Source organism: Equus przewalskii, unplaced genomic scaffold, assembly GCF_037783145.1.
Source record: "Equus przewalskii isolate Varuska unplaced genomic scaffold, EquPr2 ChrUn-12, whole genome shotgun sequence".
In the NCBI taxonomy this organism is placed as follows: Eukaryota; Metazoa; Chordata; class Mammalia; order Perissodactyla; family Equidae; genus Equus; species Equus przewalskii.
Window position 1 is genome coordinate 1,650,788 of NW_027228749.1, and position 27,569 is coordinate 1,678,356.

At 41.4% G+C, this 27,569-nt stretch overlaps 2 long non-coding RNA genes across 3 annotated transcripts in view; one reads left to right on the top strand and one right to left on the bottom strand.

The window, feature by feature from the left end:
- Window positions 1-220: 220 nt before the first annotated feature.
- LOC139081518 (uncharacterized) overlaps window positions 221-27,569 on the top strand; it is a 29,961-nt gene continuing 2,612 nt past the window's right edge. The window contains exons 1-2 of one of the 2 annotated variants that reach the window (XR_011536667.1): window positions 221-329; window positions 26,887-27,204. This is a non-coding gene — a long non-coding RNA (uncharacterized lncRNA). Of the gene's footprint in view, window positions 330-26,178; window positions 26,234-26,886; window positions 27,205-27,569 lie in introns of those variants that run through there. The other variant, XR_011536668.1, reaches the window with a different exon arrangement.
- LOC139081517 (uncharacterized) lies at window positions 1,347-27,487 on the bottom strand. The gene is made up of 3 exons (XR_011536666.1): window positions 27,279-27,487; window positions 26,929-27,041; window positions 1,347-1,672 (listed from the first exon to the last, which is right to left on the bottom strand). It is a non-coding gene; the product is annotated as an uncharacterized lncRNA (long non-coding RNA).

The following is a 27,569-nucleotide window of genomic DNA, read 5'->3' on the forward strand; positions in this document are numbered from 1 at the left end:
AATGGCTGGGTCTCTAGGGCCATGAAGCAAAACAAATCCCATTGTAGGTGCCAGAAGATGAGGCAAAACAGTTTTTATGGCAGTGGCCACAAGATGGCAGAGAAAATGGCTTGAGGCTTTTGGAGTCGCAAATGAGTTGGCTCAGAAGAACATGACATCTTAGAAAAACATGTTGGGCAAAATTTTGGACCCCTTGGACACTAAATGTTTAGCCCATGATCTGCAGTCATTCTGTATAGAATTCATTCTGTATTCTCTTGGACCAACAGTGACTTTTACAAAGGAGGTCACAAAGCTGCACATCAGCACACACACCTGAAATGGAAATGGTGTGTTTTTTCAAAAAAGCCAAAATAATAGAGAAGTTATTTCTCACTTCCAAATTGGAGATTTTTACCTAACTTAAGAATTGAGTGCCATAGATATTAACTACTCCTGCTGCTCACAAATATGTCGACTTAAAGATAGCATGATAACTTTGATAAATAGCAATGTAGACCAACTGCTTTTACTGTTAGCACACTGTCCTCCAGGGATGCCAGTGGAAGTAGTGAGCGACATTACAACACCTGAACGCCCAACAGGAAACAGGTCAAAGAAGGAGGAGACAGTCAGCCCAATGTATAGAATTATGTGTAATGTACACAACTGTGAGTTGGTTGGTAACAAACCAATGAGATAAGTCTATATTTATATTGACTCTGGGTCTTGTCAAATGGGCAGAGCATTGGGAAACAAAACAATGGACTGTACAAAGAAAGTCAGTTTGGACACCACCATTAGAACACTATTAAACAGATATAAATAAAACACATTTAAAGGTGGTTGCAAGCCATGTTTTAGCCCAGCAAGAATAAGCTTTAGGAGAGAGACATAATGACAAATAGATGCTTTGGTCTTTCAGAGACAAGTCATCTGACCCACTGGGAATGAGACCTCGTGAGTCATCCAGGTGAGCAGGCTTTACATGACTGGCTGGAAAGCTCAGTGACTAAGGAGATAACTTAAATATGCTACATACACCAGTCATGGCATAATTTGAACGGAAGGTCTTTCACCCTCTTTTGGGGGGAATGAAGCTGGTGCAAAGGGACTACAGATTCTGTTGCAGCCACAGGGCTCTGATCCTTACAGACTGATGGGAGTGGACACCTACCTCAGAGATGGTATATGAGGCAGTGTCTAAGCACGAACTTATGATATTTGAGAGCTATATCTTTGCATACCGTTCGAAAAATTCTGGCAGTACATAATGCTGGAATAAATTATGGAAGACTAAATGAAATAATACGGGCGCAAACTGGCCCCTAAATCTTGTAACTGGTATTGCACTGAATACAAGGATAAACTGGCAGCCTCACCAACCGAATGGTTACTTTTAAGGAAATCTTACTGATGAACACGCAAAACCTTTCACATTCGTTAGTCCACAACAGCCCTCCTACAAACACCTCCCGGCCACAGGACTCAACATGGGTGTTGATTATCTTCTTTGGCCTGATGATAAAACCTCAATTGATCTGAAGAAGATTCTTCTCACCTGGCAAATACACAAGTCCCCAAAACTGTGGTCTCTGCCAGATCTGGCTTGATACTGAAGCATTTGTTTCTAACAGGATACAAGGTCAATATACAAAAATCTATTTTATGTCTATGTAATTCCAGTGCACAACTGAAATGTAAAAAATAATAACATCAAACAAATGAAAGTACAAGACCTTGGTGAAAGAAATTATTGAAGACCTAAAACATGAAGACCAATTCCCTGTTCATTGGTCAGAAGACTCATTATTTTTGAGATGTCAGTTTTCCCCAAGTGGGTCTATAGATTCAACCCAAGCCAACTCAAATCTCAGTCAGCATCTTAGGAAGACAGTAATGATGTGATTCTAAATGAATATAAAATGACAAAGATCTAGCATAGTCAAAACACTTATAAAATAAAAAAACAATGTTGGAGGGCTAGCTCTACCTCATTTCAAGAACTATTATAGAGTTATTTTGTTCAAAGCAGTACGGAATTGGTGTAATGGTAAGTCAACAGATCGATGGAACAGAACACAGAGTCAAAAAGTAAACTAATACCTATAATGAGACTGATCTTTTAAATTTTTATTTTATTTTATTTTATTTTTTTCTTGAGTAAGAGTAGCCCTGAGCTAACATCCACCACTAATCTTCCTCATTTTGCTGAGAAAGATTGGCCCTGAGCTAAGATCTGTGCCCTTTTTCTTCTACTTTATATGTATGATGCCTGCCACAGCATGGCTTGAGGAGCAGTGAGGAGGTCACTGCCTGGGATCCAAACCAGTGAATCCCATGCCACCGAAGTGGAGTGCACGAACTTAGCTGGTACACCACTGGGCCAGCCCCAAGAGACTGATTTTTGACAAATGCGAAGAGGCACTGCGGTGGAGAAAAGATAGTCTTTTCAACAAATGATAAAGAATGATCTTTTTCAAGCTTTTCAACTAGTGGTTTTCTATATCTACATGAAAAATAGTTAAATAAATAGAATCCATGTCTCACACGATATCCAAAAATTAACTCAAAATAGATAATAGATCTGAATGTAAACATTAAAACTGTAAAACTTCCAGAAAACAAAGAGGAAAATATTTGTGACTTTAGGTTAGACCAATATTTCTTAGATTGATACAAAAAACATAATCAATAAAAGAAAATATTGAGAAATTGGACGTCATAAAAATTTAAAACATTTGCTTTTTGAAAAACACTGGTAAGAGAATGAAAAGTCAAGCCACTGTGAGTTGAAAATATTTGTAACTCACTTATGTGAGAGAGGACTTAACCCAGACGATACAGGAGCTCTTAATACCAAATTCTAAAAAGACAAAGAAATCAATTTTCTATTGTATAGTGAAAGATTTGTATAGTAATTCTGGAAATAGGCAATGTAAGCTATCCATCTTCCATCTACTTCTGTGAAATTGCTTTGATAATTCAAGATCATTTGCGTTTCCATATAAATTTCAGAATCAGCTTGTCAGTGTCCCAACAAACCTGCTGGAATTTGGATTGGGATTGTAATAGATCTGTGGATCCCTTTGGGGAGAATTGACGTCTAAAGCATCTTGAGTTTTCCAATCCACAAGTTTCTCTCTCCATTAATTTAGTTCTTTAATTTCTCGAAGTATTGTTCTGTAGTTTTCACTGGACCTTTTGTACACATATTTTGTCTGATAAGATAATGCAATAGGACAATTGGTCAAAAGACTTGAGGAAATACTTCACAAAAGAAGACATACTAATGACCAAAAAGCACATGAAAAGTTGCTCAACTCTGTCATCTGGGAAACAAATTCGTACTACAATGGTTACCATTCCCCATCCATTAACATGACTAAAATTAAAGAGACAGGAAATACCACATGTGGTGAGGATGTAAAGCAACTAGAAATCTCTTGCACTTGTGGGAATGAAAAATGGTACAACCACTTTGAACAGCTGCACCACAGTTAAACATACACCAGTCACGTGAAAAGCCATTCCACTCCTAGGTTTTTACACAATATGTCCACACAACAATCCGCACATGAATATCCACAATAGCTTTATTCATAATGGCCAAAACCTGGAAACTACACTGATGTCCATTAATAGACGAATGTATAAATAGACATGGTACAGCCATACAAAGGAAATCCCCTTAGCAATAAAAAGGCATGAACTGTTGATGCATGGGGTAATGTGGATGCATTTTAAAATCACTATGCTGCATGAAGAAATGCAGACATGAGAGTGTACATGTATGGTTCCATTATATAAAGTTGTTAAAAACGCAAACCCATCTGTAATGACCGTGGTTGCCTGGGGCTGGGGGTTGAGGAAGTGATGGACTGCAAAGGGGCATGAGGAAAGTCATGAGCTAATGGAAATGCCCTGTGTCCTGATTGTAGCAGCAGTTTCATTAGTGTGTAGTCTGTCAGATTGTATACTTTAAAGTGGTGCAGTCTATTGTACCTAAATTATACCTCACAGCATTCATATAATAATCAATTGTATTTCTCCATACTAGCCGTGAGTTATTGAGAAAATGAAATTCAATAAAATAATATAAAGATTACCATCCACAATCATTTAATGCCTAAGAACAGATATAATAAAGACACCTGAGAACTATTACTGAGAGAAATTAAAGAAGACCTAGAGAAACCTACAAAAATCTATGAAATTCATACACTGGAAGCTTCAATCTTGTTAGAATGGCAGATCAACATTATCCTTATTAATATTGCAGCAGGCGTTTTTTGAGTAGATTTTCAAGCTAACTCTAAAAGGTATATGGAAGTGAAAGTACCAAGAATAGCGAAGACAACCTTGAAGAAGAATTAAGTTGGAGGACACACTAGTAGATTTCAAAACTCACTTTAAAGCTTTAATAGTTACACTATAATAGTGGTGGAAGTAAATACAGCACAAGCAAATCAATGTGAAAGAGTCGAGAGTAAAATATTTACCCACATACGCATACAATTATTTGATTTTTTTTATAAAGTCACCAATATGTTTCACGGGGGTAATAAAAGACTTTTCCATAAAAAGTGTTAGAAAAAATGAATATTTATTTAAAAATAAGTTATATGAAAAACCACTTCTCACAATACATTGAAGTTAATTTGAGATGTGAAAGTTAAACCTATAAAGCCTTTGAAAAAAATGGGAATATTTTCATGAACAATGAATAGGCAAATATTTCTTAGACATAATACCCAGGAACTCACCATAGATGAAAAATGGATCAAAGTGGAGTTCACAAAATATTGAATCTTTAGCTTATCACACATGACTATTTCAAAAGTGAAAAAGCAATTCATAGACTAGGAATAATTACTTGCAATACTTATGTCTGATGAGGAACAGTAAATCCAAAGTATGCAAAGAACTTATATAAGTCAGAAGGAAAATTACGAACAACCTCATTTATTAATGAGCAGATTAGAAAAGCCACTTGACATAATAAGAGAGTCACTTGGCCAGTAAGCTTTGGAAAACCAAGATGGCAAACCACTACACAGCCAGCAGTATGGCTAAAATTAAAAAGACTGAGAATACCAAGTGTTGGGGACTATACTAGAGAAACTGGAAGTGTCCTGTATTTGGGGGGAAATGTAAAAGGATACACTCCTTTGCAAGAATCTCTGTCAGTTTCTACCCTTTCCCCAGGCAATTCTGTTCCTAGGTGTATGTATCCAGGAGATTGGGTATCTCCACAAGTGAATGTCTCCACCCAAAATTATATATGAATATTCACAGTTGCTTCATGCATAATAACCAAAAATGAATCTGTCCATCATCAGAAAAATGGGTAATGAAATTTTGCGATAACCATAAAAGAGAATATTTCTTGGCAAGACAAAAACCAAATTATTGGCATATTAGCCTGTCAAGATTGAACCTCAAAACCAGATATTGAGGGAAAGAACACAGAACTAAAGAGAGAGACCGCATCATTGCATTTATATGAAGTGCAAAAATAAGCAAAATTAATCTGTGGTGAGAGAATGCAGAATAGTTTATCTGTGGGGGATGGGTCTTGACTGGCAGGGAGTGCAATAGAACTTTAGAGGATGATGGAAAATGCTCTGTTTCTTGGTCTGGGTGGTGATTACACAAGGCCTGTGTATGCTAAATTCTTTGAGCTGTACTCTTAGGTTTTGTGCATTTTCTTCTACATAAATTATACCTCAATAAAAAAAGAGAGATGATGACAAAGAGTAAAAAGAGTGACAAGTGACAGAAAATTGATAATAAATATTCGACATAAAAATAATATGAGTTCCTTGAGAAGAAACCCAAAGCAATGGAACAGAACAAACACTAAAAAGTATAGTTTAACCAAAAAAGACAATGAAATTTAAAAGTTCTAATAATATTAAAATGACATGCTGCTACCTTGGGAAAATCACCCTAGAACAACAAACGCTGAGATTATTCCAGCAAAAGTACTGCCACTCAGTTTGACATCATGGTGCAAGGCTGAATTTGAAGGCCAAGCAGAAATGGTTTCTAGTGCTCAATCCTCTGCTCACTTGATGTGTGATCTTGGGAAACTGTGTAGTCTTTCGGAGTTTTCTCAGAAGAGGATAAAACCTGACCAATAGCATAACCAGAAGGACCTGCAATTGGAATATACAACTATGTCATACAACTATGTACTGGAGGGCTTTGGGGAGAAGAAGAATAAAAAAACCTGACTACAGGATAGTTCATAGGATTAAATATGAACACCCGAACAATAATAGGCCCTAAGAACATACATGACGTTGAGTCCTCCTTTACTCACTGTGAATCTGTAGCCAGAAAACTATTGGCAGACAGCAGATTAGTTGTTCTTAAAAAAACATTTTCCCACCATTTCTGGAAAGAAGTCGTGGATGCAGTATATAGAATTGGAGAGGAACAAGAGCCTTTTGAACAGACATCCCCAAACCCTGAAGTGGGACTCGTTTCCATCAGAGACCAGAGAGGAAAGCCTTGCCTAAGCCCAACCCCTGCAGTCTTCCTCGTCTGGAGTGGACTGAGGGCATCCCCTCTAGCTCTAGAACAATCAGGGCTCCCAAGGGTTTCTCAGAAAAACACTCAATCAGTGGTTCCACGCTAAAGATATTGAACAATTTTTGAAACCAGGAGAGGTCAAGGAGAAGCTGAAGCACGTAACCAGAACTCTCTCCTGAATCAAAGCCAGGATGTCAATAAATACCATTTCCCACATCTCTGTTCTAGTACATGGATGCTCCAACGAAGTAGGGGGGCAGGCCTGTGAATATCAATCTAGAGGGATATAAATATATATCAATTTATAGGAATCAAAATTCAAAAATGCCCCCCTACCTTAACCCAGGAAAGTTCTAATTCAAAGCAGTGTGTTGAAAAAAACAGAGATGGAAATCTTAGTGACCTTTGACTAGTAATCATTTCTGAGATATGACAGCTAAAGCAAAAATAATCAATGAATAAGTAGATCGATTAGACTTCACCAAAATTAAAATTTTCTGTGCTTCAAAGGATGCTAACAAGGAAGTGAAAAGACAACCCACAGAATCAGAGAAGATAGCTGCAAAACATGTATCCGATAAGAGTGTAGTACCCAGAATATTTAACGAACTCTTACAACGCAACAGTAAAAAGACAAATAATCTATGAATGGAAAAAACATTTGAATAGACAGTTCTCCATAGAAGATGTACAAATGGTCAATAAGAACATGAAAGGACTCTCAACATCATTAGTCAATAAGAAAATGGAAATCAAACCCACAATGAGATACCACTTCACAACCACTAGTATGACTGTATTAAAAGATAGGCATAACAAGTGTTGAGGAGGATGTGGAGAAACTGGAATCCTCGTGCATTGCTTGTGGGAATGTAAAATGGCACAATTGCTTTGGCAAACAGTTTGTCACTTCCTCAAAGTTAAATATAGAGCTGATGTAGACATAGCAATTCCACTCCTAGGTATACATCCAAGAGAACTGAACACATATGGTCGCAAACAAACTTGCACATGAACATTCATAGCAGCATTATGCATAGTAGCCCAAAGTAGAAACAACCCAAATATCCATCAACTGATGAAGGAACAATATGTAGCATAGTCATAAATGAAATATTATTAAGGCATGAAAATAATAAAAGTACTGATACATGCCAAACCACGGGTCAACCTTGAAAACAATATGCTAAGAAGCCGGACACGAAAGACCACATGTTGAATGGTTCATTTTAGAAGAAATGTCCAGATTCGGCAAGTCGCAGAAAAAGAAGGTAGATAAGTGGTTGCCAATGGCTGGGAGAATGGGAGAATAGTGAGTAACTGCCAATAGGTATGGCGTTTCATTTTGGAGGTAATGAAAACGTTCAGAAATTAGGTAATGATGATAGTTTCACAACCTTGCAAGTAGACTGAAAGTCACTGACTTGTACACAAAATGCTGAATTTTACTGTTTATGAATTATGCCATGATGATAATAAGGCAGCAATGTGACTTTGCACAGTCCCATGCCCTGTATTTTCGTGAAACAACGTGTCTCAAATTAATAACCAGTGGCCATAATATGACGATGTTAGCCTTTGTGAAAAATAAATCGGATGAAAAAATTAAATTCAGGAAAATTTTGGCAGCAATGAGGTATAGGCGAAGAAAGTACCTCCTAGGAAAGACATGACGCAGGAATGAACTGGAAAATGTGGGAAGAAGATTTGGGGGGAGAGGGGGGCTACCTGACCCCTGGCTTCAGCCCTTACAGCCAGGAGACCTTGGACCAGTTACAGACCCTCTCTGTGCCCTGGTTTCTTCATCTGCAAACCAGGGAAATGTCATGCTTTCCTCACAAGTCGATGGTGAAGGTTAGAATTAATAATGTATCTGAAATAATCATCCCCAAACTGTGAGGAAAGTCGATGACAGCAGTGGGCCCTCAACCTGTTTCGCATCTGAGTAACTTTAGCAAATACATTCCATGCTCCACCTCCGCCCATTGAATCAGAATCGATGCAAGTGAGGACTGTGAACTTGATTTGTACTAACCCTCCCAGATGACTCTTCTAATGATTTCCTCCCGGGGTGGGAAACACTGAGCTGTGTAACTTTTACCAAAACGTCAAAAGTAGGACAGAGCAGAACCACAAGGACATTTCCAATCCATTCTCTAAAGCATAGGAGGAACTGTTGGAGGACCCTAGAATGGAAAGGGACCTGGCATGGCTGACCCCGTTTTAACCTCATCCAGTTTATGACAGAGACACAAGCCCTTGGGGACATATGCCTGAGGTACCTGACAGTCCACCTTGAAATAGTGAAAGCCCTCATTTCAAATCCTGGCTTGCTTTGAATGGAAGTTAAATTTACCCTCTTTTGCTCATTGAAGCGACCAGTCTTCCACAAGCCTCTTAACTTACAAAATTTAATCATATCTGGATTAATGCAAATTTCAACAGAGAAGTTTAAGTGAGAAAGTCTTATAAATATTCTAGCCACTAAACAAGAAACCAGAACATTAGCAAGCTCAGGACAGTTCAGCCCAATAGATCACAGGCACTGAGACATGACTGCTGACCTGAGTTACAGGGAGGTCATCTTTCCTGTCGTTTGACATCATGCCGACTCTAATGAGGTGGGAAAGCAGCCACCCATTCTCAGATATGGGTTGCTCTTGCCTCCAGACTGTGCCTGACGTCCTGACACCATAAACATTGCAGGGAGACTCTGGAAGAGCCCAGCCATCACTTCTGCTATTGGAAGTGCATGGAGCTGGGTTAGTAGAACAAGGGAGTGCTCTAGAAGCAAAGCCGGTCACAGAGAGAGAAAAAGAGCAGCAGTAAATGGGACAAATGCAGGATAAAGACAAATAGGTTTCTCCTACTGTTCCAAAATGCAAAGCAATCACTTGCTCTTATAAATTAGAAGTGTTTTTCATATTTCTCTCTATTTTTAATTTGGCCAAGTAAATTACTCAAGGTCCCTCTTCTTCAAGTTTTTTACCTTTTGCTTATGGACAATAATATTACCTGTAATGCTTATGATGAAAATAAGATGCCATTGTATGTGTACAGCGCTTCTTAGCAAAATGCCTGGCACAATATTACTCAATGAACTATTACCGTTATTATGATTACTATAATTAGCACTGCAAAACGCTCCTCCCTGTGACTTCAAGTACGTCATGTAACTTTTGTGAGTCTTCAGTTTCGTCATTTTTAAAGTGAAGGAATTTGACAATTTTTTCTTTCTTCTATCGAAGGTCAGGTCCCACAGACACCAGAAAATAGGTTGCTTTAAAGCCTTTGATGGATCTTACACATCAATATCATTCCACAGCATAGTTGGAGGATGGCATGGGATGGGGAGAAGATAAGCTTCCAAAAGTGGTTGATCCAGACCTCCATCCTTCACTTTGACATGAATGCTCAGCCACACATGGTCACCCCAGTTGCAGCCTTAACTCAGGCAAGTCCAGCAGCTAACCTGAAGAGGCTGATGCCTCAGTGGGTCTGTGAAGTCTCAGGCTCACAAGACCCAGTTGGGATCAGATGCTGAGAAAGTGAGGAGAGGGTTCTGGGCATCGTTTTCCCTGCCTGCCTCTCCTTCTCTTTGAAACCTCAGCTTCATTGTCACTGAACCCCACTGCACATGTACACTGTGGATCATCAACCATCCCTGACCCTTGACCTTGAACTGACCGTGTTCTCTTAGTGGAATACAACTACAGGTCAGTGGCATGAGGACAAGTCAAAGAGATCTATCAAGCAATGTCCCATAAAAACTGCTCTGGATCCCTGTCTGTGCAATATGTAGGTGAACTGAAGGAACATAAAAAAGTAGCGTCACATTTACAAATCTTTCCAAAAGAAACGAGCACGACATGTATTCCAGGATGTATACCTAAACTATTTTAATCATCTTGACAATTCAGAAAGAGCTCTTGTGGGACTAGAATGAAACCCATGAGTGAGAAATATGATGTATGTTGTTTAGTGACATTAAAAGCATCCTCTTCAAGCATGGTGAACAACATTTTGATGAACAACATCCAAAAAGCAACCAAGAAATGGAGGAGGAGTTTGGGAGGTAGGGATGTTAAACTTGACTTGACTTGCTGCCCCAGTGATGGAAAAGAAGCCAACGTGACACAAGGATACAGCAAACAGAATATTTAGAGTTTGGGGGCAGAACACATTTTTTTAACTGAGTTGTTCATTCACTGAGTATGATACTCTGCTGTTGTCCTCCATTTTTTAATGGATATAGAAAAAACGATAGAAGAACATCATCATGAGAGTCTAAAACTTTGACGTCTTTCACTTGTGGAAAAACCTTAAGCTCTGTTTTAATTAAGGAGAAGGTTGCGTGACTTCATGACAGCACTTAAGAAAATAAAACTTGTTGGGAAACTATTTCTGCCTTGATGTTTTTGTAAACATACAAGAACGAACACTGAGAAACTGTTATGCTTAGATATGCATTGGAAAGAGATAGGTTGGTACTATCAGCACAAGGGTAGACACCTCTTGAGAGTGGCTGCTGCGGGTGGCCCCATCAGTGGTGACTTTCAGAAGAGACCAGGGGGCCTTGTGTGTCATCACGGCCTAGGCAAGTGGAAGGCAGGGGCTCCTAAGATTCCATGACACCCCCCACCTTCCAGTTCTGTTATTGCAACTCCAGACCGTTACCTGGCACGCTGGGTCCTCCCTCTGTCACTTGTGTTGGAGTGTGAGCTAGAGGCAGTGCCTTTGGCTCTGAGCTCTGGCGTCTTGAACCTTGTTTTGGGGGTTACAGACTCTCAAGTGCTGTGGGGTGTTGATCACATTGTTCCCGACAGTAAGTAAGAATTCCTGGATCATAGCCCTCAGTCCTCATTAAACCTATTTGCTTTCACTTGTTTTTAACCCATTCTGTCTTTGAGTCTCTTCTCCCCAGTCCCTGCCCTACCGCTTCTGCCCCACGTCACCATGGCAGTTTCTCTTGGCCCTGTGTCTGATCTGGGGGCCGACATTACCCTCCTGGAAATCAACCAGGAGCTTCCGTCCCAGCTGTATCAAAGCAAACAGGACTTTTGAGACCTCAAAGAGAAGTTCCTTGTCTCTGAGTCCACTGCCTACATCCTGGCCAACCAGCTTCAGAAATACAGTAAGTCCTACAGGGTCATGGTCACCAGAATGATGAGTGACCACTGTGTTCCCCCTAAGAAACTAAAAACTCTGCAGACCTTTTCTTCTGTTCCCTGAGGCAAAATAAACTTCATTCTGACCACAATCCAGGAAAGGTACAAGTGGGTATTTTACCCTCAGTTTGCTGAGCATGTACAAACCGAGGCCCAAAGAGTTGAGGGACTTTTCCAGATTGGCAGTGAGGTGTAGGGTGGGATTAGGTAAAATCCCAGTGACTGATTGTCGGTGTCGTGATCCAATGTACACACCAGGATAGATGTGGAGAGGGCTGATGGCCACTCTGAGTTTATTGTAACCAGCGTTTCAATATATACATAGCTTACATCTGTTAGACATACACAGGTGTTCTGGATGAAATAGTTAGCGAATGCCAAGAATTCTTAGTGATTTCTCAGGGAGCCCTCCCTTGGCGTCTGTTTTGATATTATCATGTTATTGCTGTGCTCGTATATTTTTATCTCGAAGCAGGCAAGGTCTCTTGGGCAATGGTCCCTCCTGCTCCTGATATCGATATCGTTTCTCCATCTGTGACCCCCGGGCAGCCGCCGCCTGTCTTAGGTTGCCCCCCCAGGGGGTCTTACCCGTCATTGGCTAACCGGCCTTCTCACCTCCGGGTCACAGTTTGTTGGCAAGCTTTTTCCAGTGATTATTAACCCTTCCTGTGTCAGGGGTGGCTACACTGATTCCTGGTGAAGGCACAGAACTGTGTGTTTCTCCCTGGAACAGGCTAACCTGTTTCTTCAGCATCCTCTCTGAACGAAATCAGATCCTGCATCTCTCTTGGCCTAAGTGTCCAGGACTAATGAGCTCCATCAGTTCAGGCTTCTCTGAGGTCCCACTGGCAAAGCTCTGTGCTCCTTACACTCGGGAGATGGGGTGATGGTACACACTGGGGGAAGCAGGTGATGTTCCCTGCTTTACAGGAGCCTAAAGATGAGTGTGCTCCTCACTGACACTGTGGTATACATGAGTGACGCCATCAAGAGAGAGATGACCCTGCTGAGCGGGAAGCCGTGCTTCCTGAGAACAGGCTTTTCTTTCTGAGTCCAAGGAAGCCACTTTGCCTCTTAGGGTGAGGTAGAGGGTGTTTCTGGGGAAATCAGAGAATCCGTACCCCTCTTCTGTGTCTCTTTGAGCTGGTGAACCTTTGGTGATGCAGGACTGCCAGCAGGTCTGGGGGACCTTGAGAGTCTGGGCTGTGAGACATGGCCAAAGTGAGAATGACGGTAAGTGGGGGTGGCCACCAGCCCCAGTAAAAACTCATGCCAGTGTCTGGGGCAGACCATTCCCTCCCACAGTCAGCCTCGCAATTGGAAACTCAATCACCTGTTCAGTAAGAGGGGGCTGTGGTGACGAAAGGGATCGTGAGAATGGGGGCTCATTCAAAACAGAATGATTAGAAGGAATCTTGACAACTCTGAGTCTGGATGGGTGTTATTTTCCAATAAACCATCGTGGGAGTGGTTAATTTAAAATGACTGACGCAGAGAAAAGTAAACATTGAAACCTGCTGTTTAAGAAAGTGAAGAGATGAGGTTTTGAGAAAGGACTAAGTTGTCCTTACAGCTTTTTTTTATAGGCGTAACATAACTGTAGGAAACAAATTTTGAAGATGACGAAGAAGAAAGATGTCACCCAAGATCTTGTGGCGAGGTAACACAGTGCATTGGTGAAGACTGAGCTACTCTTCCTGGGCTCAGATCCAAGCTGTGGATTTTTCTGAGCCTCACAGTTTCCTCTTCCGTTAGTATGGCGCTGTCACGGTGCCTACTTCTTTGAGTCGTTGCAATGAATTACACGAGTTATTTCTGTAAAGTTACTAAAACAGTTCTTTACACACAGGAAACACTATTTATTAGTTCTTTCTTGTACTACTTTGAATTGAAAACAACTTCTTTAACAGCCTGTGCCTATTTCCTTCAGGGATTGATGGTTATGCCTTGTATTTTTCAGAATTGCATTCATATACATTTATATTTCATCATGAAGGTACCTGTCCTTGAAATTCTGAGCTCAGAGGACCCAACAATCAGTAGTCCCAGGGGCCTTCCCGAGCTCACAGGGATCGCTACTTCATGCCGCTGCTTAGTGTTTTACTCAAGAGGCTGCAAGTCTTGGTAAAGTGGCCCAGGACTCGGGGTCAGTCTCAGGGCATGTGAATTCTGACCTTGCCAAACACCAGCTAATCTTGTCTGGTCACTTTCTCTGCCTTGGAGCTTCTCTTTGCTCAGCTCTCAAATGAGGAGTGACCAAATGCTGTGTATTTGGGAGGCTGAGCAAGAGGATGTGGAAATCTCAGTGGAGAGCCTGGTGCTGGGATTATATATCCCTCTGAGAGAAGAAGACAGAGCCTGCCTCCTCCCTTGCAGGCAGTGACCACAGCAGCATGGACAGCTTTCCACTGAGGCTGGCCTCTCTGTCTTTCCTTAGAGTGTGGAGCATGCAAAGACATCATTGAATCGGTGCTGGGGGAGAAGCTGCAGTTCCAGGAGGGGAAACCAGCAGAGAAGTCAATGTTAGTGGAGAAGCTCAAGTAAGGGGGGCTCTGTGCTGGGTGTCTGGTGGGAAGTTGTAGGAATCTCTGAAGGGGGCAAGGAGCAACTCTGGGCAAGGAGAATGGCCCAAATTTTCATGGCAGCTACATGCATACAAATTTGCATAACACAATTCAAGAACAATAATTGTTAAACTATGGACTCCAATTACTCAAAGCTTCCTTGACTCTTTTTTTTTAAAATAAAATTTATTGAGGTGAAATTCACATAACCTAAAGTTGACTAAATTCGAGTGAACCATTCAGTGACATTTAGGACATTTAGGATGTTGTGAAATCACTACCGCATTTACCTTTATTCACAATCACCTCCTGACTGACTACAGCTTGTCAGACTTTCTCTGAAAAAAAGCTGTCTTTCTAAAGGTTTTGAGAAACCTCCACACTGTTTTCCACAGTGGCTGCACCAATTTCCATTCCCAACAGTCTAGGAGGGTTTCTTTTTCTCCACCTGTATACGGAATCTAAAAAACAAACCAAACAAAACAAACAGACTCATAGACACAGGAAATAAACTGGTGATTACCAGAGGGAGGAGGGGTTGGGGGTGGGTGAAATGGGTGAAGGGGATTAAGAGGTACAACCTTCCAGTTATAAAATAAGTCATGGGGTTGGAATGTAGAGCATAGGGACAGTAGTCCACAATATTGTAACAACTTTGCATGGTGACAGATGGTAGCTAGACTTATCGTGGTGATCATTTCATCATGTATGTAAAGACCAAATCACTATGATGTACACCTGCAGCTAAGACGATATTGTATGTCACTTGTACTCCCCCCAATTGATTTTAGATGCTGTTTTCTTGACACTGACCGTCTCGTGTTCTTTCCAATTAGCACCAGCTCTGCCTGTCTACATTTCTGTGCCTGGATTTGTGTCCATTCAAAACCTCAGGCACTATGTGTATTTTTCCATGGAGTGGACATGGCCATTCAGTAAGGAAGTGAAGGGACATCTTTATGAGGCAGCTTTAGGGAGACATTTGGTTTTGCTGAAAGAAGAAAACAAAAAAGGAATATCAAGGGATCCTACAGGAGCACTCTCAGATACACAGGAACCCTTTGTTTACCTTCTTGTTTCTCTTTGCCACACGCAGTGTTACCGCCTACAAACACAGGTTCTTTAACTTCCACACAAGAGGGGCCAAATGGAAACTGGAACACCAGGCTTATGGCAAGGAAAGGGCTTTTATTTTGGGTAACATAAGCCAGGAGATTAGAATGAGCCCTCACATTTGTCTCATTTCATCTTGTCTCCATGAAAGAGGGGTGGTGAGCATTTTTAAAGGTTTGTGAGGAATGTGACTGCTTGTAGATGGCAGGGGAAGTCAGTGGCCTTACTGGTCGGAGCTTTCCCACCAGCCTGCATTCGGCCTTGGGATGCTGTTTGCAGGGAGGAGGAGGAGATGATAAGGCACCCAGGTGTGGGAACTTGGCCGCTTTTCTCCATGGCATATAGTGTATTCTGGAGCCAGAGAGTAAGCAGGGAAAGAGTGCTTTGGTTTTCACCCCACATATGTTGGGTTTAATGCAGGGGAACTGAGATCAGGGCTGGCATCAATTCTCCCCTATTATATGTTCATTTCTCAATCTTGAGGGATTTGGGGTGATGACTGATCTAGCTACTTCCTGCTAAATCAGGGCATAGGTTGTCCCATCTCATTGAACCAGTCGTTTAATAAGGTGGTGATGCAGGTGGGCTCCCAAAGTTAGGCCTGTATTATGTAAGTAACCAGGTATTTAATAAGAAGCATTTCCAGAGGAAGAGAAAGAAAAAAAAGAATTTTAATGGTTGGAGCAAATTATTAATTAGTTCCTGAGCCCAGGGGGAAGTCAGTTAAGATTCTCAGAAGTCATAGTCAAAGCATTTTCTTGTTTTGAGTAAGATTAGCCCTGAGCTAACATCCACTGTCAATCCTCCTCTTTTTGCTGAGGAAGACTTTCCCTGAGCTAACATCTGTGCCCATCTTCCTCTACTTTATATATGGGACACCTGCCACAGCATGACTTGACAAGTGGTGCAAAGGTCCGCACCCAGGATCTGAACCAGTGAACCCCAGGCCACTGAAGTGTAATGTGTGAACTTAACCACTGTGCCATCTGGCTGGCACCACAGTCAAACCATTTTTTGTGGCTTGAAATGTCTCTGATGGTGTCATCGGGCACTCAGGTAGCTTTCTGAGTGGCTCACACAGCAGCAGGCATGAATCTCTCCTAAGTTTACATCAAGTCCTCCAGCTTCACTTTTTAAGGCTTCAGGAAAAGGGCAGGTTTAGTTTTCAATGCTTGCAAATGGAAATGATGGAAAAAATGAAACGATGTTTACTTATCCCTTTAACCACAGTGACAGTTAAAGAATTTTAGGTGCATGCAGAGAATGAAATATTTGTAAGAAAAACCCTAGTGTCTGTGATTAAGGACCCAACAAAAACAATATAGGAAATTTATTTTGATAAAACATAAAATCTTTATCCTTTTACATCTATTTAATTTACCTGTTCTCAACAGTTATATTTACATAATCTACGAAAACCTCATGAGACGTTAAACAAAATCAGCTATTATTCTAAGTTATTTCTCTTGTTGACAAATTTCGTAACAGAGAGAACATGAGCTCATTTGATGAGTAAACCCAGGCTGTATGTCTGCATTATATCCACTGCTGATAACTCTGAGAACATGTCTATTTTAAATCAAACCAGCAAACTTAAACAGGCTTTTATTTACCAAAGTTCATTTTATATCCTGTTAAATGGCTTTGTCTTTTAGAAGGTTCTGTATATTAATTAAAGACTGTTCCATTATAAGAGATTTTGAATCCTCTCTTTGAACGGTGACCCCCTCAGGTGGACTCATCTGAAGCAGAGGTTCCCCAGAGTGGCCATTATAATTCCAAATTATCTCAAAAGTTTCCCTATTTTCAGTTGTTTAGTTTCAGATCAGGCATTTTGGGGGAGTTGAAGTGGCAAATCTCAGTGAGAGAAGAGAAAGAAGCAGCATGTTTGGCTTCTGCGCTGGCATGTTTAATTATTTAATTATTTTTCCCTTAAAGAGGCAGTAAAATATTTCTTATTTTCTTTAGAAGCATTAAAATAGGCTTCCTGTTGTAGCTGGCTTGTTCTGATTGCATGTATCTGTTTGAGTAAACTGAAACTGCCTCCTTTTGGCCATTGTAAAGTGAGATCTCCTCTACATGTTCAATTCACAGAGCCTGAAGGGTGGGTTTATAAGCTCTTGCAATATCAGGCAAGGGACACGTTCCCCAGCGACACATAATGTTTATTCCCACAACAGAATCTATAATACAATCCAGCAAAACTGATGTAATTGTTTTACAGAAGGTCTATTTACATATACCCACTTTTACAAACCTTTATCTTAATTTTTTCAACTCTTGTACCCCTAATTATAACTTATATTAGAATTCCATTCACAAGTTTTGGTATTACAATATTATGTAGGGAATGCATTCTCAGCTAGGCATAATATTTATTCCCTAAAACCATCCAGGCAAAGTTGACATAACCTCCTCATATAATATTAGGGTAAACACTTTAATCTTTTATACTTGTACCAACCTGAGCAGCCTAATTGTTGCCCCAAACAAGTGTTGGTAGGTTTCTCCCAATGATTTCTGCCTACTGACTTTTAAAAATTTTTTCAAACTGGAATAAATAGAACAGGTTTGTCTGATATTCTTTAATGTTGGGGGCTAATAGGGGGTCCATTTAGCCCATCCAACCTTAGGCAGTGTTTTAGTAAAAGCTTTGTTTTGGCTGTATTTGTGTCTCCTTTATTCACCCTACTCTTTCTTTTTAATGACTAAAGATTGCCATCCTGTTGGAGTAAGTTCTGTCACTCTTCCCTTCTTCACTTCTCTTTGTTAACTGGATGCTTCCATTTGCATCTGTGAGACCACAAGAAGAAGCTGAGACCCCAAGTTTGATTATGTTTTTGAGATTAGTCATTGTATTTTCCTTTTACTTTGGTCTTTTCATAGGTACCAATAAAACAGCGGTTTATGAAGAGAGCTCTCTAAAAGTTTTCTAACTTAAGGATCCATTGTTTGGCCATTTTCTCTCCAGAGTTTAAAGAATATTGTGGTCAAGCAGTGTCACAAAAGAAAATCATCCCTTTCAGACATTGGCTTATAACTATAATTAGACCATTGACTCAGAATTAACCCCAATGGGCTCTGCTTGGTGACAGACTGCATGTTTCCCATGCCAATACACAGAGGCAGAGAGACACTCAGATCCAGACACAGAAAAACCAGACGCCAGTGAACCAGTTCCCACATGGAGGGTAGGAAGTCCTACAACTGTTCCCACTCCAAATGCGTGCCCAGACGGCCCCTCCGTGAATGGAAAGGACCAGAGATGGCCCTTCCATGAATGGAGGGGACCCCAAAAGAGGGGAAGGAAGTTCATGGGCATCTCTGAGGCAACTTACTCTATTTCAGAGTCCTTTGACTTCCCAGAAGGAAGAATAAGCAAACAAACCAATCTAGAACCTGTTTCCTTGCCATAAGGTAATGGACCCAGGGTCAGTGGCTTGGAGGCAGATGGAAAGTACCGGAGGCAGTCCCTAGGGCAAATGACCTAGGTGGCTGCAGGACTGCTTCCCAGGAAATCCCAGTTGGCCTGGGGCCATGGAGCCATGGACAAGAGCCTTCTGGTTGGCTCATCAGATTTTACCACCTACAAACATAGGTGCTTTACCCGCCACACAAGAGGGGCCCAATAAAAACTGGAATGCTAGGCTTATGGCAAGGAAAGGGTTTTTATTTCGGGTGACATGAGCCAGGAGATGAGAGTGAGCCCTCACATTTGTCTCATTTCATCTCGTCTCACCGAAAGAGGGGAGGAGAGGGGTTTTTAAAGTTTTGTGAGGATTGTGGCTGCTTGTAGATGGTTGGGGGATTCAGTGTCCTTGCTGATCGGAACTTTCCCATCAGCCTGCATTTGGCCTTGGGACACTGTTTGTAGGGAGGAGGAGGAGATGATAGGGAACCCAGCTGGTTTGTCTCCATGATGGATAGAGTATTCTGGAGTCAGGGAGTAAGCGGGAAAAGAGTGCTTTGGTTTTAGCCCCACATATGCTGGGTTTAATGTAGGGGAACTGATATCAGGGCTGGCATCAGCAGGTCACCACACACGTGCCAGAATTCTGCTACAGTAGCTCCTTGGGGATGTTCTCACAGAAATCTCCATTAAAAATCTTATAATCTATGGTTCCACTCTTTGCATGTTTAAATGCTGTCTTCTGTGCCACCTTAGGAAATGTGATGTCCTAATCCAAGATCAGGCTCAAGAGCTGGCCCAGTTATGGCAAACGATAGAGAAAGGCAGAGAAGTCTCTGTGCTCCTCAAGCAGCACCTCAGGAACCTTCTCACCCACGATGACCCTACCAACTTCCAGGGTCAGGGCTTTCAAGAGCAACTGGCTGAGGGATGCAGGCTGGTGGAGCACCTTGCCCGAAAGCTCAGCACAGGTAATGTGGTCATAAGCCCTGACTGCACTGAGCTGCTCCAAGAGATTCCGCTCACAAGGATTTTTGTTTTAACCAGTTGTTCTGGTTTCCATGTCCCATTTGGGGCCATCACAGGACCAGCACTGGCGGGGTGGGAACAGAGAGGAGAAATGCACTGGGTACAGGCCACAGTGATCCAACTAGATGTTTCTTTCCTGATGGATGGTGAATCACATTAATTGATTTTTGAGTGTTGAACCCCCTTTTCATAGCTGGAATCAGTCTCACTTGGTTGTGGTGTATAATTCTTTTTATACTTTCTTGGATTCAACTTGTCAAATCTTGTTGATGATTTTTGCACCTATGTTCATGAGACTTATTGGCCTGGAGTTTTCCTTTTCGTAACATCTTCGTCTGGTTTTTGTATTAGGAGAATGCTGACTTCATAGAATGTGTTAGGATGTATTCCCTCTGTTTCTATTTTCTGAAAGAGATTGTAGAGAACTGGCCTAATTTCTTCCTTAAATATTTGATAGAATTCACCAGTGAATTTATCTGGGCCTGGTGCTTTCTGTTTTGGAAGATTCTTTTGTTGTTTCAATTTCTGTATAGATATAAGACTGTTCAGATGATCTGTTTCTCCTTGTGGGAATTTTGGTAGATTGTGTGTATCAAGGAATGAATGCATTTCAAACTTCAGGGCACAGATTGGTTCCTAACATTCCTTGATTATCCATTTGATGTCCATGGGAGCAGTAGTGCCAGTCCCTCTTTCATTTCTCATATGAGTAATCTGTATCTTCTGTCTTTTTTCTCATTTCTTCTCAGCATAGTGCCTGCCCTAGAGAATGTTCCATGTGAGCTTGAGAAGAATCTGTGTTCTTCCCTTCTTTGATGAAAAATTGTAGAAGTGTCAATTCTATCAAGTTGATTGATGGTGCTGTTTATTTCAACTATATCCTTCCTGATTTTCTGCCTGCTGGATCTCTCTGTTTCTGACAGAGGGGTGTTGGAATCTACTAGTGGATTCATCTACTTCTCCTTGCAGGTCTCAGTTTTTGCCTCATTTATTTTCGTGCTCTTCTCCTAGGTGCACCTTAAAAACTGTTATGTCTTCGGAGAATGGACCCTGTTTTATGTAATACCCCTCTTTATCCCTGATCATTTTCATTGGTCTGAAGTCTGCTTTGTCTGAAATTGTTTGAGCTACTGCAGCTTTGTTTTGATCAGTGATAGCATGCTATATCTTTCTCCATCCTGTTTCTCTTATTATATCTGTGCCTTTTTATTTAAAGTGGATTTCTTATACACAACATCTAATTAAGTCTTATTTTTTCAGCCACTCTGACAGTCTATCTTTTAATTGGTGCATTTAGACCATTGACTTGGAAGGTTTTTGTTGATATGCTTGGATTAATTTCTGCCATATTAGTTACTGTTTTATATTCATTGTTCTTTTTCTCAGTTTCTTTTTTTTTTTTTTTGTCTTCCACTCTTTTTCTGTCTTCTCTGGTTGTAAAAAAGAATTTTATGTGATTCCATTTTTTTCTCCTCTCTTGGCATATCAACTGTACTTTAATTTTTTCTTTCATCTTTTTCAGTGGTTGTCCTGGAGTTTGCAATGTGCATTTAAAAATGATCCAAGTGCTCTTTCAAAGAACAGTGTACTGTTTCATGGCTAGCACAAGTGCCTAATAACACAGTATTCCAAATTCATTCCACCCACCCGTTAGAGCATTACTGTCATTCATTTCACTTATCCATAAGCTGCTTATCCAAATCCATTATTGCTACTATGGTTTTGAACTGTTATCAGTTGGATCAATCAAGAAAAAGACAAATAAATTATTGTATTTGAATTCATTGCTTCAAAATGCTCTTCCTTTCTTTGTGTAGATCCCAGTTTCTGACTTATATCATTTTCCTTTGTTCTGAGGAACTTCTTTTAACATTTCTTGCAAGGCAGGCCTACTGGTGACAAATTCCTTCAATTCTTATTTGTCTAGGAATGTTGTCTTTTTCTTTTGCTTATGAAGGATAATTTACCGGATACAGAATTCAAAGTGGGTGGAGTTTTTTCTGATACTCCCTTCTCTTCTTGTTTGCATGGTTTCAGAGAAGTCTGAAACACCTCTTATCCTCACTCTTCTCTGGGTAAGATATTTTTCCCTCTGGCTTCATTTAGACTTTTCTTTTGTCTTTGATTTTCTGCATTTTGAATATGATATTCTTTCCTAGGTGTATACATTTTGGTATTTTCCTGGTTGGTATTCTCTGAGCTTCCTGGATCTGTGGTTCAATGTCTATAATTAATTTTAGGGGATGCTGGCCCCATGGCCAAGTGGTTACATTCACACACTCCACTCGGCTGTGCAGGGTTTCACTGATTCAGATCCTGGATGCATACATGGCACTTCTCATTAAACCAAAATGAGGCGGCATCCCATATGCCACAACCAAAAGAACCTACATTAGAATGTACAACTATGTACTTGGGGGATTTGGGGAGAAAAGGCAGAAGAAAAAAAGAAGATTGGGAACAGTTGTTAGCTCAGGTGCCAATGTTAAAAAAAAAAAAAACCTTGAGTGGCAAAAACTAAAAAATTTTTTAGGAAATTCTCAGTCATTATTGCTTCAAATACTTCTTCTGTGCTCCTTCTGATAGTCACATTACACATATTTACACCTCTTGTGATTGTTCCACAGTTCTTGGATAATCTCTTCCTTTTCATTCTTTTTCCTCTTTGCATTTCAGTTTTAGAAATTTCTATTGATATTCTCCAAGCTCGCAGGTTCTTTCCTCAGCCGTGTCCAGTCTATTGTTGAACCTCTAAGGCACTCTTCATTTCTGTCCCAGTGTTTTTCATTTCTACCATCTCCTTTGGATTCTTTCTTAGAGTTCCCATCTTTCTACTTACCTTACCCATATGTTCTTGCATACTGTCCACCTTTCCCTTTGGAGCTGTTAGCATATTAATCACTGTTGTTTTAAATTCCTGCTCTAGTGCTTCCACCATGTCTGCCATATTGGAGCCTGGTTCTAATGCTTATTTTCTTTCTTCAAACTGTGTTTTTTTGTCTCATAGTATGTCTTTTAATGTTTTGTTAAAAGCCAAACATGATATACTGGGTAAAGGATTTGAGGTAAGTAGGCCTTAGTGTGAAGTTTTGTCTTTATCTGGCTAGGGGTTAGGCTGGGTTTCCTGTTTATTGTAGCTGTAGATGTCAGAGGCTTAAATCTCCTCTGGAATTCTTGGTTTTGTGTTCTCATCTGTCTTGAGTGTCCCTGGAGATTTCTGCTTAAATGAGGCCTGAGAACTTGCAGTTCTTTCTGTTGTATCCTTTCAGTTATATTCCCCTATTATCATATAGGATCCCTACGGATGTGCTGGTAAGGTGTGTGTGTGTGTGTGTGTGTGTGTGTGTGTGTGTGTGTGTGTGTGTGTTGTGTGGAAACATTCTGTAGTCCTATGATCAGGGCTCAGTGTTGGAGTCAGCCTGTGTCCCTGGTCTGTGGCCTTCACAAGAGCTTCTCAGGGTTCACCTTACTGCTCCCCTCAATGGAAAAGGAAGGCTAGAGGGGCTGGAATTGGGTATTTCCTTTCCCCAAGGTCAGTTGGGATGTGGTAAAATACCAGTTGGTTAGGCTCTGGTCAAATAGTTTCTTTGAGAGCAGGCTTTGTCAAGAAAAACAAAATGCTCTGGATGTATCTCCCAATAGCTACTTTCCTCTCACTCTGCCAGAGGTGTAAAGAGATTTTTCTCTAGTCTTCACTGTGAGAAACTGATCGGGCTGCTGGACATAAAACTCTCCAGAACTCTTGGGTTTCTCCCACGACTGGGCCCCCTGATGCTTTTAACTCAAACTTCTCCACACTGAGTCTCCAGCAATTAGTCAATTACATGCTAAGTTTTCCTACTCTGGTCCTGGCTCCTGCCTAGGTTTCTGCTTCAAAAAGTTGTAATTCTCTTTGTTTGCCTAGCCTGTTTGTATGTCCAGTTTGGGAGGCAGTGGTTTGCTCTCTGACGTTCATTCTCTGATGGATCTAAGAAGAGTGGTTGATTTTCAGTTTGTTCAGCTATTTTCTTGTTGTGAGGACAGGAGTGATGACTTCCAAGATACTTACATGTCGGACCAGAAACTGCAAGTCTCCTTAGATGTCTTGAGGGGAGACTGAGAGGTTTGTTTATGGTCTCCTTAGAGAAAGTTCCCACTGTGCATGAGAGCCAGCTTTATGTCAAGACAAATGATATAGTTGTAAAAGTCCAGAAGGAATCTGTACAAGTACATGGTGACTTTGGGAACAAAAGACATTTCTAACATTCTTTCCAGTTTCACATAGAGCATGCCATCAGGGAAACTGTGTCTGATGGATCATAAAAACAAGAAAGGACATTCGTTTAATACAAATAAGAGGCCTTTCAGTACGATTCTCTCAGTGTATCCTGAAATTGTACTTGGGTATTTATGTCTTCATGACCAGACAGGCCATTCTGTTTACAATGGGTGGCATGGAAGTCCTTAGAGCCTGCTGGACATTTCTGAATTTTGAATTTCTGAATTTGTCTGCAGAAAATCATGGAGAGGAGGAGAACAAAGAATAAAAAGCATCAATGGACCCCAGGTAACCAGGAATGATCAGGGCATGGAAGAGGATGGGTAAAATAAGAGGATGGTTCCCAAATAAAGACCAAGAGGTCAACACTAGACACAGATTTCTAAGGTAAAAGTGACAGAAATTGCTGGTTGAATTATTCCATTCACTTAACCGTTAAAAAAATAGCCTTCTAAAAAGGTTTTTATTTGCTTTTGTGATACTTGTCATTCTTACGTAAGGGAAATGAACCAGTCTCGGGGAATTTGTTGTAGTCACAGAATCCATCTGTATTCCCCTCTGTGGCTAAACCTAAGATGAGATGGATATCTGCTTTCTGCATGGTGGACTGTAGCTTGTTGGCATGCATTTCATAGCAAGAAATGTAATTAGACCAAAAAAATAATGTCCTGTCACAATACTGATATAAAGAAGTCTAGAAGACACAAGGTCTCTGGGCATCTATAATGTGTCAGGAACGAGTATTCCTTGGGTGGCAGTATGTAAAATTCAACGCCATTTCTGCACACGGTTGAGCCACTGTTCTGGTTCTCTGTGTCTGCTGAGTGCCATTGTTGTACCATACAGGTAGAGTTGATTCTCCTTCCTTATTGAGTGCTATCTGGCCAGTTCACTGAGCGCCCACTCCCCTCTCTCCTGCCCTCAGGGGCAGCCAGACCATGCCCTCATCATAGGAGGATTGTTCTCTTTCTCTTTGAGGGGAATGTCACTCACTTTCTGTGATCACTCTCTCTATCACCAATCAGGACCACCTGGGACTCTGGCATCCAATCCTTCTTGGTTTCATCATATCCTTTTTCCCCTAGCCAGGGCACAGAGCTACAGGAAAAAGAGAGTGTGAATGAAGCCCTGAAGGGGTCAGTGGATGAAGGCCCTATGACTTCTTCCAGTCACCAGTACCCGTCTGGTTCCCACGAGCCTCCCAGCACCAATGTTTTCTTGTCTGAGGAGCACGAAGAATTCTCTGCTCTGGTTGCAGCTACTGAATACTCCCATCAACAAGAGAAGAAAGCTCGAACAGGTGTCCCAGGTAGTGTCCATATTCATGTTCCCCACATCCCTGTCCAGGTCAACATATGTCAGCCCTTCAGTCTGGCCCTGGAGACTTAACTTGGTTTGAATCAGAATCTAGGACTCAGCTTTAAGCATACACATCAGGAGGGTCAGGTAGTTCTGCACTCTTCCGAGTCCCAGGCCAAATCTCTGTCATCCCCATTGCCATGCCTGCTCCGCTCCAACCAGCAGTGTCTGTCTCCTCTAAGTTGGTTTATCTTCAGTAGGGAGCCATCTAAGTGTCAAAAGATAAACACCTCTTGAATGTGTCTGGAATTTTCCCTGAATGCGTGGTGTGAACCCTGGCACCCTCCACCACTTTGAATACCAAGAATCCTGTTCTCTAGGTGGCACCATAGATTCTTTCCTATGTATGAGTGAATAAATTCCATCCATCAGTCTAGTCTCAGTGATAACTTCATCCAAACCAACAGCAGCCAGCATATCTGATGGAGTAAGAGCTGAATCTTGCAACAGCTTTTAAAGAAAGCGACTAGATGAGCTCCTCATGACCTCTGGAAGAATATGTTGAACTCTTTGCCCAGGTTCAGGGAAGAGAACTTTGTTCTATTGATCTGCCAATTCAGAGACAGTCTGCCCTAGGACTCAGGCAAGGAAGCCTGGTCACTTTTCAGAAGACACAGCCCAAGGCCTCCTGGAATCTTCTGAGACTATCCTGTTCTCATGCTGAGAATACTTATGTCCCTGCATTTAAACAGGCCCCTGGGTTGGTAATGTGTCAAGAAGCAACTTTTTATTATGACTGGCCCTGTCCAAGTTTATTTGCAGAAACTCAAAAAGATCAGAAGGATGAAGAAAGAGATGAGCCAACAGCCCCCAGGTAACTGATAATCCTGGTTGTGAAAGCAATGGTGACATCTGAAGATCTCAAATCCAGGGAAAATTAGAAAGTACCAGTAGACCTATTTCATCCCATCAGACTACCACGAATTACCCCTTTTAAGAATGCTGTCTGTTTTCTTGGGACTTGTCCTGTTAGTTTTCCACTTGGTATTAACTTCTCAAGTTTAGGAACCTAGAATCAGCTTGACACAAGGCAAACTAACCAATCTTAGAGATTTCCTGCACTCAGGGACACCACGTGTCCTCTCTTGTTTGGGGAAAACTAAGATAAGATGCATAACTTCAGTCTGCACATTTGGCATGTTTAATGGTGAGGATTTTATAGCATGATATATAGCTAGACAAAAATGTGTATATGGTCTTACAGTATTGAGAGTAACAGGCCTAGAAGGCACAAGATGTCTGGGAGCCCACAATGCCCCAGGAGCCTTTACTCACTGGGCCTCTGTAAGAAAAGTGGAACAGAAGTTATGCTTTGGAGTTGTAGGAACTCCTGTGGTTCTCGATGTGTGCTCTGTGTCATGACTGTCCCATAGAGGAGAGCTGAGTCTCGTTCCTCATTAACTTGTTATCTGGACAGGGCAGTGAGCACCTGCTGCCCTCCCTGCGCCCACCACGGCAGCCTCATAGAAGGACTTATCTTCTTCCTATTTCAAGGGATGCCCTCTTTACCTTCTGTGACCTCTCCCTTAGTCTTCCGATCAGAACCAGTTGGGAATTTGTGGTGTCCAGTCTTTCCTTGTTTAATATTCTGTTATGTTTGTGCCTCTGGGCTCGGCAGGGAGCTCCAGGAGGAGGAGGAAATGAATGATGTGTGTCAGGATTCTTTGGATGAATAGTATTTGACTCTTTCCAGTCACCATGACTTGTTTGACTCCTGCCACCCTCCCGACAGTCCCACAATCCCATCTGATGAGCATGAAATCTGCTCTTGTCTGGATGGAGCCCGTGAGTACTCTGTTGTAAAGAGGACAAGCTCCGAATGGTCTGCCAGGTAGCCTCCATGTTCTTTGTGCTCACACCTCTGTCCAGGTACAGAAATGTCTCTTTGATGGCAGGCCTTGGAGACCCATCTTGGTTTGAATCAGAATCTAAGATTCAGTTGTAAGCATAGACATTGGGTGGGTCAAGTAGCTGTACACCCTTCCAAGTCCCAGATCAAATCTCTGTCACCCTGGGACCCAATGCCAAGCACAGGGTGGTGAACACCAGGTAAAGCAGAGTGGGGAGATTGAAGAGATCATAACACACTTCCAGTCACCACTGATGCTTGTGCACAACAGGAGTCTCCATGAGCTCCTATAAAGATGGTC